The sequence below is a fragment of the Bos indicus genome, chromosome 27 (genome assembly GCF_029378745.1).
Source record: "Bos indicus isolate NIAB-ARS_2022 breed Sahiwal x Tharparkar chromosome 27, NIAB-ARS_B.indTharparkar_mat_pri_1.0, whole genome shotgun sequence".
NCBI lineage: Eukaryota > Metazoa > Chordata > Mammalia > Artiodactyla > Bovidae > Bos > Bos indicus.
Genome location: NC_091786.1, coordinates 43,385,968 through 43,405,688, shown reverse-complemented (window position 1 = coordinate 43,405,688; position 19,721 = coordinate 43,385,968). Strand labels below are relative to the sequence as shown.

At 40.6% G+C, this 19,721-nt stretch overlaps 1 long non-coding RNA gene across 1 annotated transcript in view; it reads left to right on the top strand.

Moving 5' to 3' along the window:
• LOC139180225 (uncharacterized) overlaps positions 1-19,247 on the top strand; it is a 28,645-nt gene extending 9,398 nt beyond the window's left edge. Inside the window, exons 2-3 of the long non-coding RNA XR_011564550.1 lie at positions 17,402-17,558; positions 18,752-19,247. This is a non-coding gene — a long non-coding RNA (uncharacterized lncRNA). The remainder of the gene's footprint in view (positions 1-17,401; positions 17,559-18,751) is intronic.
• The last annotated feature ends 474 nt before the right edge of the window (positions 19,248-19,721 follow it).

The window sequence follows — 19,721 nt, the reverse complement described above, 5'->3', positions numbered from 1 at the left end:
TAAAATAGACAGCTGAGACCCACTGTATAGCACAGGGAGCTCTACTCAATATTCTGTAATGACCTCCATTGGAAAACGATTTGAAAAAGAATAGACGTATGCTCATGTATAAACTTCGCTTTACTCTGAAACCAGTACAATATTGTCAATCAACTACACTCCAATAGAAAATAAAAACCATTTAGAGAGCAAACTCTTGAAAAGGATGAAGCTCTTTTGGGACCAAAGCTACTTTTAGAGATTCTGTGCGGTCATGAGGAAATGAACCTTTTAACTTTAGGTGCTCCTGCAGTTGGCCCTTCAGTATTACAATAGTAAATGAAAATGTATCACAGCGTTGGTTATCTTCATTTAATAATGTTATTAGCCCTGGTCTCAATGTTGTGATATAACTGCTTCTGCTCTGAAGGACACAATAGATTTCTAATTGATCCATTTTTCAGGTTACACACTTGTGCTTGCTCTGATATTATCTTTTAATAGCTTAAACTGTTTTACATCTCCCTCTTGAGACTATCTGAATCTTGCTTCTCATTAAAATGTCTTTGGTAGTCTTCCTGGGATCTTGTGGAAGAAAATAAAAACCTCTAACGGAAACACAATTTGAGGAAAGAAAGATGTTTTTAGAATCTACCACTGATAGATACCTGGAGAAGGAAACTGCAACCCACTCCAGTATCCTTGCCTGGAGAATTCCATGGACAGAGGAGCCTGGCGGGCTGCAGTCCATGGGGTTGCAGGGAGTCAGACATGTCTGAGCAACCAAAAACACACACACCACTGATACAAGATTTGTATATAAACATTTTTGAAGATAAATCTATTTTTAAATTTAATAATATTTATAGAAAAATAGTTCCCATACAGTTCTGTTAATCACAAATCTTTCAGAATAAAATTGATAGGCAAATAGGACCCCCATTGAAAAACAATGAAAATATGGAATATATTTTAAGAGTACAGCTAACATAGGATATCTTGAGGGTAGCATAAACTTTTTGGGTTTGTTGTGGTAAAAAAAAAAAAGAACATAGAAGAGAAAATATCATTTAAACCTGTATAAACAACAGCTTTCTTTGCACAGATAATAAATTCACATAGCTTAAACCCCAAGGAATAAAATCTTCTGCAGCCTGAATTATTATATATATATATATATATAATAAAGTTTGGACATTTAGAATAGGACCAACTCAGGTATCTGAAAGGAATAGATGAACAATCTGTCAATATTACTGGTTTCCCCAGAGGTCAAGGACTTACAGATAAAGCAGAGTTACGACTTCCCTGGCAGTCCACTGGCTAAGGATTCCCCTACCGGTGCAAAGGACATAGGCTCGATCCCTGGTCCGGGATGATCCCACAGGCCTCAGAGCAGCTACTGAGCCTCAGTGTAGAGCCTGCACTCCACAAGGGGAGCCAGTGCAGTGAGAAGCCCGTGAACGTGGAAAGCAGCCCCCGCCGCCGCAACTAGAGAAAGCCCACCCACAGCTACGAAGACTCAATGCAGCCATAAATTAATAAATTTAAAAAAGAAAGAAAGAAAAGGAAAAAGCAAAGCTAATGAACGTGGGCAAACCCCGGGAGATGGTAAGGGACAGGGAGCCTGGTGTGCCCCAGTCCATGGGGTAGCAAAGATTCGAACACGATTTGGCAAATGAACAACCACCACCAAAATAAAACACACACGACTCAGAAGAATCCAGCCAGCCTGGTGTGTATCGGATCTGTACGAGACTCTTCACCATGTACTCTAAAGGAGAATCCAGCCAGCCTGGTGTGTATCGGATCTGTACAAGACTCTTCACCATGTACTCTAAAGGAGAATCCAGCCAGCCTGGTGTGTATCGGATCTGTACAAGACTCTTCACCATGTAGTCTAAAGGACTGTGAAAAGGCAGTGGACCAATGATTTGTTCCAGGAGGAACAAACAGGGCCGAACTACTTTCCCAACGCCACAGACTGAGAAAGAAAATTCCTTCCCATTCTAATCTCCTCCGTGATATCAGTAAACCACACTGCAGGCAATCTCAGTGGATTTGGGTACAATGCAGTCTCATAGTGATTTCAGAGGGAGAGCATAGATTTTTCAATAAACCAACCCATTACACTGTTAGCTCAGATGATGTCAGAAGCCCTCATGTTACCTGACCAATCCAGTAAGGTCTATCTTGTAGACAATCTCCACCTCTATAAAAGATCTAAAATATAAAATCCTATGTGAGCTTTTGTTTGCACCAAAGATGGGTGAACAATAACACTATTTACGCTCTCATCTAAAACAGTTCAGTTCAGTAGCTCAGTCCTGTCCAACTCTGTGCAACGCCACAGACTGCAGCACGCCCGGCCTCCCTGTTCATCACCAACTCCCGGAGATTACTCAGACTCATGTCCATTGAATCAGTGATGCTATCCAACCATCTCATCCTCTGTCGTCCCCTTCTCCTGCCCTCAATCTTTCCCAGCATCAGGGTCTTTTCAAATGAATTAGCTCTTCATATCAGGTGGCCAAATATTGGAGTTTCAGCTTCAACATCAGTCCTTCCAATGAACACCCAGGACTGATCTTCTTTAGGATGAGCTCGTTGGATCTCCTTGCAGCCCAAGGACTCACACGAGTCTTCTCCAAACCCACAGTTCAAAATCATCAGTTCTTCGGCACTCAGTTTTATTTATAGTCCAACTCTCACATCCATACATGACAACTGGAAAAACCATAGCCTTGACTAGACGGACCTTTGTTGGCAAAGCAACCCCATTCCAAAAGATAAAATATTTGGGAAAAGGGTCTTCAAAGCAGATCTCAGATAATGAAGTGGTCCCTGTGAAGTGAGAAATAAAGACGAGTTCCATAAAGGCCCGGCTTGAGGGCGATCCCAGGCTGTGGCCCAGAGAGGCGGCCCCAGGCAGAACCTGGTGAGCTCAGCGGGTTCCAGAGCAGGAAGTCGTGTCTGGGGAAACCAAGGCTGCCAGAGTGTCAGAGAGGATCTTTGCACAGAAAGGGAACTGCAGGGAGACTTGACGACTTAGCAAAGTACTAATCAGCACAGGCTTGTGAGGAAATCACCAGAGGCCTGGAAAAGAATTATCTGGAAGGATTGAGTGGAGCAGTACCTGGCACTCACACAGGCTAGGAATCGTGCCTGCTCCTGCTCCCACCAGCCAGATCGGAAAAAATCACCACTCAGGAAAGTCTTGCCTCAGCAATGGAAATAACGAGCTCTGGACAGAGCATGAATTCAGATATACCTAACAAATCATAAAGCAAGACCTGAAAGGCTAAGATGATTCCAAGCAACGTAACTCACTTCAGAAAAGAAGTACAAAAGCATTTATTAGAAATCAAAAACACTCAGTACTCAACAAAGTAAAACTCACAACATCTGCCATCTAATCGAAGAGGACAAGACATGCAAAGACACTGGAAATCATGTCCATTATAAGGAAAATATTCAAATGAAAATGACCCAGTATTGTCACAGAAGTTAATTGTGACAGACAAGGAAATTTAAACATGACCATCATACCTCATATGTTCAAAGCATTAAGTAGAGAAATGGAAGATATTTGAAATAACAAATTGAACATCTAGAAATGCAAACTGCAATATTTGAGATAAAATATACACAGAGTAGGATAAACAGATTAAACATTTCTGAAGAAATAACAGTGAACTTGGAAATATAGCAATAAAACTATTTAAATGGAGACAGGGAGAAAAAGGAAAATTGTATATCTTCAAGCAGGTTGATTTATATGTAGTTGGGCATACTCAGAGGAGAAAAGGAAAGACAGAAAGAAATATTTGAGGAAGTAAAGGCAGAAAAACATCCAAAATTGATGAAAATTATAGATGTGAAGTATTTGTGGTACTGGAGAAGACTCTTGAGAGTCCCTTGGACTGCAAGGAGATCAAACCAGTCCATCTTAAGGGAAATCAACCCTGAATATGCATCAGAAGGACTGATACTGAAGCTGAAGCTCCAATACTTTGGCCATCTGATGCGAAGAGCCGACTCCTTGGAAAAGACCCTGATGCCGGGAAAGGTTGAACGCGGGAGAAGGGGGCAACAGAGGAGAATGAATGGTTAGATAGCATCGCCCACTCAGTGGACGTGAATTGGAGCAAACTACAGGATATAATGAAGGACAAGAAGCTGGGTGTGCTGCAGTCCATGGGGTCACAAAGATTCAGACCCTACTTAGTGACAGAACAACAACAAAAATGTGAAGATTTAAGGAAAGGACCATACCCAAGCAAGAGAAACACATCATAATTGAATTGGGCTTCCCTGCTGTCTCAGCTGGTAAAGAATCTGCCTGCAATGCAGGAGACCTGGGTTTGGTCCCTGGGTTGGGAAGATCCCCTGGAGAAGGGAAAGGCTGCCCACTCCAGTATTCTGGCCTGGAGAATTCCATGGACTATATAGTCCATGGGATTGCAAAGAGTCAGACACCACTGAGCAACTTTCACTTTCTTTCATAATTTAATTATTCAAAACCAGTGAGAAAGAGAAAACCCTACAAACAACCAGAGTAAAACAACGCTGTCTACAGAGAAAGAGACGAGCATAATAGCAGATTAGTCACCAGAACAATGCCAGCAGGATGACAGTGTCAAAACAATTTTAAAGTATTGAAGGAAAAAGAAAAAACCTATAACACCATGCTAACACAAGTCAAAAAAAGCCGGAGTGGCTTCGTATGAAGACACAAAGTTTTTCAGCAAAGGGTGTTAGTAGAGCTATTAGAATATCCGTTCATCAAAAGGTCATCGCATTCTGAATATTTATGTACTTACAGCAGAGCATCAAAACATTTGAAGGAGAACAGATTGAAATGCAAGAAGAAATAGATAAATCCACACTTATAATCTGATATTTCCACCCTTGCACTCACTCCATAATTGATAGAACAAGCAGGAAAAAGCTCAGCACAGGTATACTAGACCTGAGTGTGATCAACCAACTTGACCTTAAACAAACTTTCTATCCAACACCATAATACACATTCTTTTTAAGTATACATGGACCATTTACCAACATATCCTGAATCTTGAAGCATATCTCAATAAATTTCGAAGGATCCAAGTTACAAAATTCAAGTTCTTTGACAAAAAGGGACAAGTGAGAGGTAAATAACAGAAGGCTGTTAGGAAACACACAAATATTTGGAAACTAAATAACATACTTCAAACGGGTTAAAAAAGGTAGCCAAGAGGCAAATTATAAAATATTTTGTACTGAATAAAAATTAAACACAACATGTTACGGTCTGTGAAATGCCACTAAAGCTGATCATTGAGGAGACATCATAGCAAACTCCCCAACATTCACAAACTTGATACCTTAAGATAATAAGGTATTATTATCCACAAAAATAAGAGTAAATGAGGCCCCGAGTTAGTGGAAGAAAGAAAATAATAAATATCGAAGTGGAAATCAATGAAATAAAAAACAGAAAAATAGTAGGGAAAAATCAATAAAATTAAAAGCTAAGTCTTTAAGAACAGCAGGAACATTGATAAACTTCTAGATAGACTGATCAGAAAAAAAAAAAGGTATAACAAATTATGAATATCTGGAATGAGAAAGGAAACATTTCTCAGATTCTAAAGACATTAAAAGGATCATAAGTGTTAGTAACAATTCCATGCTCATAAATTTGACAACTTAGATGAAATGGACACTTAAAAAAAAAAGATGCAAGTCATAATGCTCTCACCAGGATAAAGTAATCACTTGAAGAGCCCTATAGCCACTAAAGAAATTCAATTTGCAGTTTAAAAACCTTCCCTAAGCGAATGCCAGGTTAATATGTCTTTGCTTGTTTATTCAAGAAGAAAATATTACTAACCCATACAAATTCTTCCAGAAAACTGAAGAGAAGAGGATAATTCTTAATGCATTCTATAAAACCGCTTTGCCCTGATAACAAAACCAAAGACATTACAAATAAAACTATAGATCAATATACCCACTGAACACAGTCATAAGAATCCTAACCCTAACCAAAATTTTAGCAATTTGAGTGCAGTAATAATGTATATAAAAAGTATAATGCATCATAACCAAGTGATATGTACTCTAAGAATGGACATTAATATTTGGAAATCAATAAATGTAACTTACCATGTTGTTGTTGTTCAGTTGCCCAGCCGTGTCTGACTCTTTGCGACCCCATGGCCTGCAGCACTCTGGGCCTCCCTGTCCCTCATTATCTCCCAAAGTTTGCCCAAGATCATGTCCATTGCATCGGTGATGACATCCAGGTGTCTCATCCTCTGACACCCTCTTCTCCTGCCCTCAATCTCTCTCAGCATCAGGGACTTTTCTGATGAGTCAGCTGTTTGCATCAGATGATCAAAATACTGGAGTTTCAGCTTCAACATCAGTCCTTCCAACGAGTATTCAGGGTTGATTTCCCTTAAGACAGACTGGTTTGATCTCCTTGCTCTCCAAGGAACTCTCAGGAGTCTCCTCCAGCACCACAGTTCAAAAGCGTCAATTCTTTGGCACTCTGCCTTCTGTACCATCCAGCTCTCACAACTGCACATGACCACTGGGAAGACCGAAGACTAGACTACACGGACCTTTGTCGGCAGAGTAGTGTCTCTGCTTTTCAACACCCTGTCTAGGTTTGTCATCGCTTTCCTGCCAAGAGGCAATCATCTTCTGATTTCATGGCTGCCGTCACTGTCTTCCGTGATTCTGAGCCCAAGAAGAAGAGCTCTATCATTGCTTCCACCTCTTCCCCTTCTATTTGCCATGAGTAAGGGGGCTGAAGCCATGAGCTTAGATTTTTTATTTAGTTTTAAGCCAGCCCTTTCACTCTCCTCCTTCACCCTCATCAGGAGGCTCTTTAGTTCCTCTTCACTTTCTGTCATTAGAGTGGTATCATCCGCACATCTGAGGTTGTTGATGTTTCTCCAGCCTATCTTGATTCCAGCTTGTAACTCATCCAGCCCAGCATTTCTCATGATGTGCTCAGCATATATATTAAACAGACAGGGTGACAGAAGACAGCTCTGTCATACTCCTTTCTCAATCTTCAACCAATCAATTGTTCTCTGCAGGGTTCTAACTGTTGCTTTTTGACCCATATACAGGTTTTCTGGAGACAGTTAAGATGGTCTGGTATCCCCATCTCTTTAAAAGCTTTCCACAGTTTATTATGATCCACACAGTCAAAGGCTTTGGCATAGTCGATGAAACAGAGATAGATGTTTTTCTGAAATTCCCTAGCTTTCTCTATGATCCAGTGAATGGTGGCAATTTGATCTCTAGTTCCTCATCCTTTTCTAAACCCAGCTTGGACATCTGGAAGCTCTTGGTTCACATAATGCTGAAGCTTAGCATGCAAGATTTTAAGCATGACCTTACTAGCATGGGAGATGAGTGCAATTGTCCGATGGTTAGCACATTCTTTAGTACTACCCTTCTTGGGAACTGGGATGAGGATTGACCATTTCTAGTCTCGTGGCCACTGCTGGGTCTTCCAGATTTGCTGACATATCAGACACAACACCTTGATGGCATCCTTTAGAGATCTGAATAGTTGTACTGGAATTCCGTCACATCCACTAGCTTATTAACAGCAGTGCTTCCTAAGGCCCACTGGACTTCACTCCCCAGAATGGCTGGCTCTGGGTGGCTGACCACACCATTGCAGTCACCCAGTTCATTTGGATCTTTCTTGTTCAGTTCCTCTGTGTATTCTTTCCATCTCTTCTTGATCTCTTCAGTGTCTACTAGATCTCTACCATTTATGTCCATTACTGTGCCCATCTTTGGGCTAAATTTCCTTTGATATATGCAGTTTTCCTGAAGAGACCTCTAGTCTTCCCCGTGTGGTCTCTGTCTTCTAGTTTTATGTACTGTTCACTGAAGAAGCCCTTGTCTCTCCATGCTGTTCTTTGGAAATCTGTGTTCAGTTGGATATACCTTTCCCTTTATCCCTTGCTAGTCATTTCTCTTATTTCTTTAGCTATTTGTAAGGCCTCCTCAGATAACCACTTTGCCTTCTTGTTTTTCTTTTTTTGTTTATCATATAACAAACTAAACACAAAAAAGTTACAGAAATCGAAACAAAATGTGTTGTCTCTACAGGCATAGGAAAAGCATTTGAGAAAATATAAAATATAAAATCCATTTCTAATTTAAAAAAACTCAGCAAACTAGTAATAGAAAGAAACTGTATCCATCTGAAAAAGGAGACTACAAATTATATGATTTCCCCCCAAAGTTCAGGCCCAACAGAATTTTTGCTCTCACTATTTCTATTCAGGTTCCAGCTAGTGTATTGATATAAAAATAAAATACTATAAAGTAAAAAGAGCGAGAGAGAGAACCATCATCCAGACTGAAAAAGGAAAACATAAGAGACCTTCTTTGCAGGTGTGATCATCGACATAGAAAATCTGATGGAATGAAACAATTCCATCATCTGAAATTGTATTCCAGATGTATCTGGAATTCCATCTCTATTTGGAATTACTGGATACAAAATGTCAACTATTTTTGCATACTGCCATAAACAATAAAAACCCAATTAAAAAGGTAAATCTGATAAAACATATGAATGATCTATGTTCTAAAACTATAAATCATTACTAAGAGAAGACCTAATATTGTTAAGGTATCGGGTATCCTTGGTTGATTTATAGATTCAATGTAGTACCAATCAAAATACCAGCAGATCTTTTAAATATAAGACCCAAAAGTGTATGTGTGCAGTCAGGAATCTTTAAAGTGTAAAACCTGGTTCCATGTAATACGTATTTTTCAGATTCTGAGTTGGGAGGGAGGGATATGTTTCTGACTTCTGGTTCCTTTTGCCCATCCAAAGGAATAAATTTGAAAGACTTAAAGGGTGGGGTTCTCTTTTTTCTTTTCAAAGAGTGTAGACTGTCTTAGTCAATCTGAGATACCAGGGAAATCCTAAATCTACTATTGGTTTAAAATAGATACCAACAAGGACCTACTGTATAACACAGGAAACTCTGCTCAATATTCTGAAATAATCTAAGTGAGAAATGAGTTTGAAGCAATATATATACATATATATAACATATATATTTACTATACATACTATAGTTGACTTATAATATTGTGTCAGTTTCTTATGTATAGAAAAGTGAAGTTATATATATAGAGAATATATGAAATGAGCTTATATATATAATATATATAAAGTGAAGCTACATAATACACATATTTTTTCTGTACATAGGAAACTAACACAACACTGTAAATCAATCATAGTCCAATACGAAACAAAAATTTTAAAAAAGAGTAAGAGAATCAAGACATATTACATATCTGTGTTTTATAGAAATTTATGTGTACACACACATACACATATACACAATTAGCAAGCATAGGCAAAAATAGAATATGACCTCCTCCTGAAATAGATTTTCTGGTGGAAAAAGACTTCCCAAGAACAAGACACCTCCAAGATAAGTTGTGTGGACAATAATCCTGTTGTTGAGTGAGAGGGTCTGTGCATATGACCCTGACACCCAGCAATCTCCACTGATATGCTTTTGACATTTATCCCCAGCCTTGAAGCACTTCTTCACAAGTCCTCCACGTAATCCATTCACAAAATCATGACTGAGTACTGAAAAAGTTATCAGAGACTTCATAGGGAGACACAGGAGACAGTTTACCTGAACAGAGCGAATCCCATACCGAGTCCACCTCTGTAGTCGTCATCAGATAAGGCAGGTATCCAAAGTCTTTTCCTCACTTGCTCTGACACCAACAGTGTGTCAGACAAGACACTCCTTCTCCAGGGCACTGTGTCTCAACTTGCTCCCATCCTTCTGTCCCACATTCATCCCACCGACCGTGAAACCAAGGCTCTCTGCTTCGCGGACTGGCTCCGCCTCCTTAAAGAGCGAGTGCGCTCTCTGGCAGTTTCACCTCCTGCCCAATGACTCCTAACTCGAAGCAAGTCTCTCCTAGAGAGACTCCTCCACGCCATCATATGCACGGTCAACAAATAAATAACCCCGTGTGGGATTTGTGTTAGTGTCCACTGACGCTGCCATGCAGGTGTCACTGTCCATGGATATCCACAGTTAAGTAGCCGCCCTGCCACATTTGGTGGTGGGGGTGGGAGGGTAAAGTCCAACATCAAGGTGCACCTGCGGACGATTTCAATTAACTCTGTAAATGTGGGATCTTGGCCATCTTGTTCATAGAATATCTTTTATTCCTGTTTCATCAACTCCCAGACATGATGAGATTACTCATTTATTTCTCCATACTACACAGACTCCCCATGGGAGAGCGAGGCTCCAGAGTTATGTACTTTTGGACTTGATTAGAGTACTTGAGATTATATGGATGAAACCCCTGATTCCCAGTTCAAATTACAGAAGAAGAGAGAAAAGTTTGGAGGTATCTCATTTAAACAATGCCATACATTTCCATCTTTAAAATACGTCTTCAATTTCAGTATACTTTTCTCAAAATGAACCTAAATTAAGGACTTAGGACCTTTATTTAAATATTGACTAAGTGACAAATATGACTGATTGTCTAATAACCTACTCCCAAATACAGCAAGGAGACAATGCTCCCCAAAAGAACAAGTTCACGCTCAAATCTGGAGCACAGTTGGTGTACATAAGAACACTGGACTGGAAAACCATACTTCCATAAATCTGAAGGAAATCGTTCCTTTATGTAGTCTAAACACATGCCATCTAACCTAGCTTTCCTTTTTCTTTGTAGTGAAATAAAAACGGGAGAGACGAGGTAGAAAATGGAAGTCATATCTAAATTTATCTCGAATGACAACTAAGTGCCTGAAGGACACGTTAGTCTCATTATATTTATATCATGTTTCTAGGCTTCGAAAGATGACAACATATGCTTAACCACATGACTGCAAGTTTCAGAAGGGATTCATTAAACTGAATTGTAGCAGGTTAAGATATAATACCAGGAGTTTCTTCAAGTGAAAACTTTGTAACAACTGTTATAGAAAGGTGATCACTGCCTTCTGAAAGAATCACTTGGAAATATGATTTTTTACTGTATGATTTTATGTTTCATTCTGATAATTTGATCTCTTATAATGTTTTTTTCAACATGCAATAAAATACATTTATTTAATGAAACAGTAAATAAATGGTATTCCACACACATCTATTTGGAAATGTAGCTTCTTTGGCCAAAGTGCCTAAACTCAACAGTTCAGTTGAGTTGAGCCCTGATACCAGAACTGTTTTTTATTTATCTAAGTTGGTCACTCAATTATATATTGACAATATCCACACAAGCGTTAACTTAGCAAATTGGTATTGTTAATCTCAGTCACTAGGAGGAAAACAATATCATTATTGTCAAATTGCTGACAGCATGGTGTCTGGTCAGATTAAGTAAGGTTGATGTTTCATAATAAATCAAGTTAATGGTTTGCTTTGCAAATCAAAGTGTTAAAATTAATCTTTCAATGGTACAAAACCACTACTTGAAATGACATAGTTTAATGACCAAAAAAGGATTCATTGGTTCTACCTAAAACCTTGGTCTGGGCAAGTCAAAACAATGGTGAATTGTGTCACTTACATTTTTTAAAATACATCTTTTTTCATTAAAAAAATGTTTGAGTTATATCAGTTGTGTGTGTGTGATTACAAAGACAAGCAAAAAGAACTTAGAACCGTATCTACATTTTGATATGTATCCATTTGTTTATAGCGAGTCTACCTTACATTAGGCACTGTGAAAGACACTGAGAATTTAGAAAGAAATGAGTGTAACAAATCCTGTTTCTGCAAGTGCAAAACTAACAGTCTTAGAGGGTGCTGTGATGGGAGAATGGCTGGAAAGAGGAGGTTTCTAACACAGTTTTATACATGTGGGGAGGAGAACAGGAACACAGAAGAAGGTGATGTGGAAACTCTCCTGCAGAAAAGGGTGAAGCTGGGCTCTTGGGAGAACAGGTATTGGGCAGGACGAGAGCAAGTGTCTGAATAGGGGTGGAAAAGAGATGGCACTTGAGTGAGCTCCTCCTGGGCAGAGGAGAGTTTGTGTTAAAGGCTCTGTGGTAAGTAAGACCATGAAAACAGATTCCAAGAATTTCAGTAGGAAAAGAGCCTTGAGTCTGGTGAGGAGGTGACAGGAAGCAGAGCTAAAACTGGAACGAGATTTACAGTACTCATGATTCTCTCCGCCTATCATAATTCCCACATTGGTATTTAATCTTTGACCTGTAGTTAAATGGATTCATTCGCCACTGTAAGTCCTGTAGCCACAGTTTCTTCATCCAACCTTGGGTGGGTGAAGCTTGTCAATCTGCTTCCCTTGAGAAAGCACTGCCTGATCAAAACTGCTTGTTGCCTTCACACTTGAATGTCCTTTTGGTTAACGACAAACTCTAGAGCGTGTGCTGTTCTAGTTCCCTAAAGATCTGGAAGGCCGCTCAGCACTGTCTTCTTGCTTGAAGAAGCTGAAGGGCAGGCAGATCTGTGTTATCTCCTATGCTGGTCCTATGAAGTTTTGTACCAAACATCAGGGGAATCTCTTGTCATGCTCTCAGACTCCAGATTTATAAATAGTATAGGCCAACTGATGTGAAGAGCTGACTCACTGGAAAAGACCTGATGCTGGTAAAGATTGAGGGCGGGAGGAGAAGGGGATGACAGATGACGAGATGGTTGGACAGCGTCACCAACGCAATGGACACAAGTTTGGGCAAACTCCAGGAGACGGTGAAGGACAGGGAAGCCTGGTGAGCTGCAGTCCATGGGGTCGCAAAGAGCGACTGAACTGACTGACTGAACTTTAGTGGCTAAGTCACTTTGCAACCCCATGGACTGTAGCCTGCCAGGCCCCTCCGTCAACGGTTTTTTCAGGCAATGATACTGGAGTGGGTTGCCTTTTCCTTCTCCAGGGAAAACTTCCTGACCCAGGGATGAAACCCGGGTCTCCTGCATGGCAGGCAGATTCTTTACCGACTGAGCTACCAGTTCAGTTCAGTTCAGTCACTCAGTCGTGTCAGACTCTTTGCGACCCCATGAATCACAGCGCACCAGGCCTCCCCGTCCATCACCAACTCCCGGAGTTCACCTAAACTCATGTCCATAGAGTCGGTGATGCCATCCAGCTATCTCATCCTCTGTCGTCCCCTTTTCCTCCTGCCCCCAATCCCTCCCAGCATCAGAGTCTTTTCCAATGAGTCAACTCTTCGCATGAGGTGGCCAAAGTACTGGAGTTTCAGCTTTAGCATCAGTCCTTCCAATGAACACCCAGGACTGATCTCCTTAAGGATGGACTGGTTGGATCTCCTTGCAGTCCAAGGGACTCTCAAGAGTCTTCTCCAACACCACAGTTCAAAAGCATCAATTCTTCTTCACAGTCCAACTCTCACATCCATACATGACCACAGGAAAAACCATAGCCTTGACTAGACAGACCTTTGTTGGCAAAGCAATGTCTCTGCTTTTGAATATGCTATCTAGGTTGGTCATAACTTTGCTTCCAAGGAGTAAGCGTCTTTTAATTTCGTGGCTGCAATCACCATCTACAGTGATTTCGCAGCCCAAAAAAATAAAGTCTAATAAGGACCTATTATATCACCGACTCAATGGATATGGGTTTGAGGAAGCTCCAGGAGATGGTGAAAGATAGGGAAGCCTGGTGTGCTGCAGGCCATGGGGCGTGGACTGAAAAGAGTAGGACAGGACACAACTGAGCAGCTGAACAGCAGTGACTTATACAGCAGGGAACTCTCTCATGCTCTGTAATGACCTACATGGAAAAAGAACCTGAAAAAGAGTGGGCGTATGGATGTGTGTAACTGAATCACTTTGCTGTTACCTGAAACTAACACAGCATCGTAAATCACCTACTGCAAGTTGCCTCAGTCGTGTCTGACTCTTGTGACCCCATGGACTGTAGCCCACCAGGCTTTTCTGTCCATGGGATTCTCTAGGCAAGAATACTGGAGTGGGTTGCCAGGCCCTCCTTCAAGGGTCTTCCTGACCCAGAGATCAAACCCACATCTCTTACATCTGCATTGATAGGTGGGTTCTTTACCACTAGCACCATCTGGGAATCCCAAATCACATATACCCCCCCCCAAAAAAAGAAGATTCCTTTCAGGAAAACGCTACCAGTTTTCAAAAGTCCCTTCTCTCTGACTCTCTTTCCTTAATGACACGTGTAAGTACAGGGTGGGTGGGATCCGAGGGCTTACTGCACACTTCTGAAGCTGAGGCAGCATCCTAGATCTGCAGATTCTCCATGCGGGTTCTGTGCCGCATCGCCTGTCTTCTTCCACAGGTGAACTCCGCCTTCTCTCTCGGCCTCTGCTTCCCTAACCCCAGTCTAACCCCCTCAGAGTGTGGAGACTGTACATTGCCAGGCAGAGAAGGTAGTGCATAGGTGGGAAAAACAGGCAAAAGGCAAAGAAACTAATCGAAAGTCTATTATAAGAATCTGGGAAAGGTCTCTGGGGGAGAAGGCGAGGGTGGGGTGATTTGAGAGAACAGCACTGAAACACGTATATCACCATATGTGAAACATGCATATCACCACGTGTGAAACACATATATCATCACGTATAAAACACATGACCAGTGCAGGTTCAGTGCGTGAGACAGGGCGCTCGGGGCTGGTGCACTGGGATGGGCCTGAGGGATGGGATGGGGAGGGAGGGGAGAGGGGGGTCCAGGATGGGGGACACATGTACACCCGTGGTGGATTCATGTCACTGTATGGCAAAAGCCACCACAATATTGTAAAGTAATTAGCCTCAAATTACAATAAATAAATTAATTTAATAAAAAGAATCTGGGAAAGAAATGACGATAATCTTTACTAAGGAAGTAGAAGTAGGAACCTGGATACAAAAATGACAAGTATTGTTTTATTCAATTCACTCTGTGACTCTGAGCGGCGGGTGCTGTTATACCTACAGCGTGGATAAGAAATAGATTGTGCAAGACCTTGTAGCTGATACGTTGATCTGCTTGACCCCTAATTGGATATGTTCATGAATTTCTCAGTGAACCAGTCAACAGACTGATGAATGAATGAAAGCCTTGTGTGTCTGGGATTCAGTAGAGAGGACCTTTAGCATATAAGTGGTGCCTGATTCTTGAAGCCCTAGAGGGCAACACAGCCCAGCAAACATATGCAGGAAAAGTTACAAAGAGAACTTTCATAAAGGTGTATGTAAAGAGATGTGGAAAATGCTACCAAGATGGTCAAATTCAAGGTACATATACTATAATTTCCAGACTTTTACCCTAAAGAAATTCTGCAGCTGGAGTTTAGCTTTTTTTTTCTAACCACATCACTCATCAATGATTCATAGGTCAATAGGACAATAGGAGCCTGGATTCCTGGTCCTACTGGAGAGAACCCAGTGGTGTCTCACCAACATTTTGAACCACAGTAAATTGTTTTGTTTTGGTTTCCAGGCCCATGCAGGGCTTCACTGAAGGCAGAATCTTCCTGTAGCTCAGTGCTCTGTTATTCTATTTGTTGGATATTAAAATTCTAACAGTCTCATTGGAGGCTCTGGCTTGTTGCTTTCTCAGTTTAATGATTTGCCTATTGCCTTCTACTTGTCTGTTCAAAAGTCTATTCTGAATTCCACTGACACTCTCTGATAAAAAGATAATGGCATTCGGACCATAAGAAATTTAAAAGGAATCAGCTATTATTAACATCACAGAAGCTATTTCAACTTTGGTACTAAATGTGAACGACTCTCAAAGAAAACAATAACTTTAAAAAACCCTCCTTCTCTCGGACGACATCTCTCTGAAGTCAGAATATCTCCTCTCCCAGCTTTTGATACCTACTGAATGAAGACTTAGGGAAATGATTCTTTTTGTGACTTACTCTATTAGCACTGCCCTGCAAAGGAATGTTTATCGGTGTGGCTGCTTCATCGTTATACATGGCTTTTAGGTAACGCCCCCTCACTGACATCTGAGTTAAACTGCTGCCTTTCATAAAAACAAATTTGTAAAAAAATACAAAAATACAAAGGAGAATTAACACAACAATGAGATACCCCTACTTACCTATTCGAATGGCTAAAATCCAGAACCCTGATAACACCAAATACTGGTGAGGATGTAAAGCAGCAAAACTCTCATCCGTTGATGATGGAAATGCCCAATGGTACAGTCACTTTGGAAGACAGCTTGTCAGTCCCTTAGAAAGCTGAACATACTCTTACCATATAATCCAGCAGTCACACTCCTTGTTATCAACCCAGGGGAGATGAAAACTTATGTCCATACAAAAACCTGCCCATGAGCATTTACAGAGGCTTTTCCAATACTTTCTAATACTTGGAAATCAACCAAGATGTGTTTCAACAAGTGAATCAATAAACAACTTGTGGTTTATCCATATATTGGGATATTAATCGGCACTAACAGGAAGTGTGGCGTCGACCCACGAGAAGACGTGGCGGAAACTTCTGCGCTGCTAAGAGAAAGACGCCCATCTGAAAAGGCTGTGTCCACTGTGATTCCAACCATGTGACACTCTGGAAAATGCAAAACTATAGGCAGTGCAACTGTGGCTGCTGGGGGTTCATGGATGGGGGGAGGGATGAGCAGGGGAATACGGGGAGTTTCGTGCAAATATCCTGTATGATACTACAACGGTGGATACATGCCATCACATAATATTTGTTAAAACCCACAGAACGTACAGCGCAAAGTGTGAACCCAAGTGTAAACCATGAGCTTTAGTTAATGACAGTGCTGTCTGTGTGCACTGCACACGTGCTCAGCCGTGGCCGACTCCTTGTGACCGCCTGGGCTGTAGCCCGCCAAGCTCCTCGTCCATGGCATTCTCCAGGCCAGAACACTGGAGTGGGTGCCACTTCCTCCTCCAGGGGATCTTCCTGGCCCAGGGATGGAACCTATATCTCCTGCATTGGTAGGTGGATTCTTTGCACTGTACCACCTGGGAAGGGCAACAGAGCATCAGTATTGGCTCATTAATTGTAACAAAGGCACCACAGTAATGCAAAACATTAACACAAAATCACGGGGCGGGGGTGGTGACAGGTCTATGGAAATTCTATATACATTCCACGTATTATTCTGAAAACTTGAAACGTCTTTAAAAAATAAAGCTTATTAATTTCAAAAACACAGAGAGATGACCCTACACTAAGTATATTGTATTATTTTCTTTCAATAAAGTGAGTTTAAGATAATCATTTCAGTTTTGTTCATTCCTTGATTCTAGGTAGTCTACGTTTGATTAAGATATTATTTAAATGATCCCTTGCTAGAGAAACGTGTACCTTCTGGCAGTTTCAGGCACTAGGATAGACCCTTTCTATAGGAAATAGCACGAAGACTCTCCATAAGTTTCATGGATATCTGCTGACATTTATTCACAGGTGCTAAGAAAGCAAGATGGCAAAACACAGGAGAGTTAATAACAGGAGAAAATAATCTGTCCGACGTCATAAAAGCATTCCTGATCCAAATTCTCATCTCAGGGGACTAACCCTCTTCTCAAACAATCAACTACAGCACTATAATGGATTTTCTCAGGTACAAAAACTTGCTTCCTGAATATAAAATGAGTTGCAGACACTTCTGTTTAAGCCAAGAATAAGGGGGGGCGTGGGGAAGCTGTTTCCTTTGTTTTGCATGAAGCATGTATACAACACTGATGATAAACACTAATCCCATCAGAGTTCTCCCTTCTCTTTTGACTTCAATCTCACTAATTCTTTTTAAAATATTTATTTTATTTATTTATTTTTCTGGGCTGGGTCTTAGTTGTGGCATGTGGGATACAATTCTCTGACCACAGATGGAATCCGGGCCCCTACATTGAGGGCATGGAGTCCTAACCACTGGACCACCAGAGAAATCCCAAATCCCACTGATTTTTATTATATTTCACTATAACGTATCTGTCACACTGGGTGTTTATCCAGCACTTGCTGATATTTACAAATATTTTCCATGAGGCTTTCATTGATTCATCAAATATCATACATGTTGAATTATAGCATAGGGAAATATCTTACAGTTGGAATAATTAAAAGTAGTTGAGTCAAAGACATCACACAAGTTTATCTTAGGTACTGATTACCCAAAGACATCTAGGCAATCCCAGAATAGGTTAAATTTTTATCCAAAAATATATGATAGAAATTTACATTTCTTTCTTATTCATAATATTCCTGTATCCATACAGGATAAAGAGAGAAAAAGTTTCCAATTTTATTTCTATGGGTATATATAACGTGTTTATTACAAACAACTAGTATTATAAATACATACAAATGACATTTCTATGGGCATAAAATTTGATTTCTCTGTCTAGCAAAAATTCCCTAATAAGTTAATACTAATAGTAACTATCAGCAATGAGTATTTCCTATATTCTAAAGGCTCTGTATTGGAGAAGGCAATGGCAACCCACTCCAGTACTCTTGCCTGGAAAATCCCATGGATGGAGGAGCCTGGTAGGCTGCAGTCCATGGGGTCACGAAGAGTTGGATGTGACTGAGTGACTTCACTTTCACTTTTCAATTTCATGCATTGGAGAAGGAAATGGAAACCCACGCCAGCGTTCTTGCTTGGAGAATCCCAGGGATGGAGGAGCCTGGTAGGCTGCCGTCTATGGGGTCACAAAGAGTCGGACACAACTGAAGTGACTTAGCAGCAGCAGCAGCAGCAGCAGCAAAGGCTCTGTATACATTAACCTTCACAAAAATTACTTTGTTTTATAGATGAGGAAACTAAATAACTGGAGGCCAAATGAAGTGCTCAAGGTTATGTCAAGCACCTGAAGAGCCCAGATTCAAACCAGGCAGTCGGAATCCAATATTGGTACTCATAATCCAAGCATTATAATACCCAGAACAGTTTACAAGTGTTCAGAGAACTCACCACTAAGCAAAAACCCTAAAGTGATTCAATGAAACTTCACATAATAGAAGAAATACTATATCCCTAACAAGGGCAACATGACTTTGTATTTACTCAACTTTAATTTCAGGAGTTTCTAGAAACACTGATTCAAAAAAATTTTTGCTTAGTATGAAGATATGATTTTAACCAGGTGCTTGCATCTCTGTTTATGGTGTACAGCTGCGAATGTAACAGAAAAGTGCCCACAGCTTTCAAAAATATGAAGAATACCTTTAAGGCTTTTTGAAATAAAATACAGATTTTCCCTTTTTTAGGAGCCAATTCAATGAACTTTTCTGAAAAGGAGAGCTTGAGAAAAAGAGTACTGCTTATATAATTATATCAAATGCTGGTTATCTAGTATTACTATTAGTATTATTATAAAACTGTTAATTGACCATCTATCACATCAAGAGATATAGAAATAAGACTGAGTCCAACGGTAAAGACAGATACGTAGGTACAAGCACATGTATAGAGATGTATGACTTGATAGATACCTGATTGGTAGAGAAGAGACAAGACAGACAGTAGGATGCTCACAGCAACCCTGGGGGGCAGAGTTTATTCTCTCTCCTTGACAGATGAGGAAGCACAGAATAGTGAGGCAACTCGCTGCTACAGGACTTGTGTAAGCAGACAGGAGAGAAAGCAGGGGCTTTGAGGTTCCAGAGTCTGCGGCCACAGTATAGGCGCATATGAGTGAAGCCTGGAAAGCTTTCGCATTACCCAAGACATCAAAAAAAAAAAAAAAAAAAGGAAGACATTTATAAGGTGGGACGTTCCTAT